Raw genomic sequence first — 1,823 nt, 5'->3', positions numbered from 1 at the left:
TTGGGGTCGGCACTTTTTCTAGGTAATGTCAGGTTACCTGAAACAATGTTTGACGCCCAGTGAGAAAATAAGTTATGTATTCATATCTGATGCATTTCATTTAATAGCCATGTACTATAGATAAGAGTCTCTTATCATTTCACGTATACCTACATGAAGTTCATTAATTGAGCGTGTAGAAATTGTCAATGATATACTAGTATCTCTAGAAGCAAGATGGTGTTTGGCGTCTTGTTCCTAGTATGTATAGTGTGGAGTATCCAACCCTCAGGAGCTATGTGGAGCTCCGGGCCGTACGGACCTGTATTCCGCTATTTTTACGTCAGCCCCAATGGCAGCGATGCCAATAATGGGTATGTATTTCTATGTATGTCGCTTTATGTAACGGGGTGAACTAAATGCGCCATACCAAACTAAGAAGTCTAAGATTAATATTTGTAATAGAAATAGTTCTTCGACATTTTAATGTGCTATAAAATGATTTTCAACTCCTCTCTTCCCGCCTCGTCTAGGAACACTCAGTTTATATACGATTTCACATACGCCTACTGACATCCAAGCTGCGACGTTTCTGAATTTGTTTGTACAAAGTGACAATCGTGTTACTACATGTAGTAATAAATCATTGCTTATGGTCACTTAAGGTTAGATTACAGTTACAGGATAAAATGCACCCGGAGCGTGTCAGCGTTTAATAATAATTAACCAAAGTTCCAAAACATCCTGTCAACTCATCATAATTTAACTTTAGTATAATATAATGTTTACGTAACGCATTGACGTTGTACAGTTTCATCATAAACTTTGCCTGCTAGCCTTTGTAAAAAGTAAAAACTGACATTATTACTGAGAACACAACCCGATTGATTGGCAAGGCGTTGGATATAGCATTACGTATATGCCACCATATGGTTAATGTGGCATGTAATAGGCTTAACAAGAATAATTTTGATGCAAAGCATCAAAGACGTCACAAATGTTTTTGAAACATGACTAAAAGAAATCAGGATACCAAGTTTGAGGTGCACGGATATAAGCTTTCTTCAGTTATGGTACGAAATCGGATTTTCAGCTTAAGGTCACCACGACCTTGACCTTTGACCAACTGACATAACCATAGTTAGTATAGGGTACTAGTCATGTTTGAGTGATGTCTTCCAAGTTCCAGGTTTCTAGTCCTAAGCGATTTTTATATATTGTTCGGAAACCGATTTTCAGCTAAAGGTACTCTAAAGGTTACCACGACATTGACCCTGAAGGTCCATAATTCGACCATATCTCATTATCCGGGAGTGGTTCCAGACCATATTGATATGAAAAGTTCACTTTGACAATCGGAGGTGGGGGGGGGGGGGTGAGCCACCCGCCACTGGATCGTAATGTATATATATTTATAATAAATTATATTACTATATGTGATGTTGATGGTGTACAAGTAGGCCAATGGGCGCAGGCAGCCTTATATAAAAACACTCGCATTCGTTGAGTCTCTCTACAGCACCAGCCCAGATTACCCTGTTCGCAGTATTCAATACGCCCTTTACATGCTGCAGAGTCTGCACCACGACTGTGAGTCAACCAAACGAACATTCTTTACCACATACAACATTATTAAGTTTAAACAAACCCATCGTAATATTGTAACATTTAAGCCATTAAGAAATCTAGTTGCTCTTAAAATAAAATATTACATGTAATTACTTGAAATGGCACTTTCTGAAATCGCTAGTGGATCATATAAGAGTATTTTATCATTTCATAATAGTTTTCAAGATGTTTTAAACATTTGGTATAAACTAGCGTCTGATTATTTTCAGTCGCCC

This window comes from Mya arenaria, chromosome 17 (assembly GCF_026914265.1).
Source record: "Mya arenaria isolate MELC-2E11 chromosome 17, ASM2691426v1".
Classification (NCBI taxonomy): Eukaryota; Metazoa; Mollusca; class Bivalvia; order Myida; family Myidae; genus Mya; species Mya arenaria.
Note: the sequence above shows the minus strand (reverse complement) of the source record.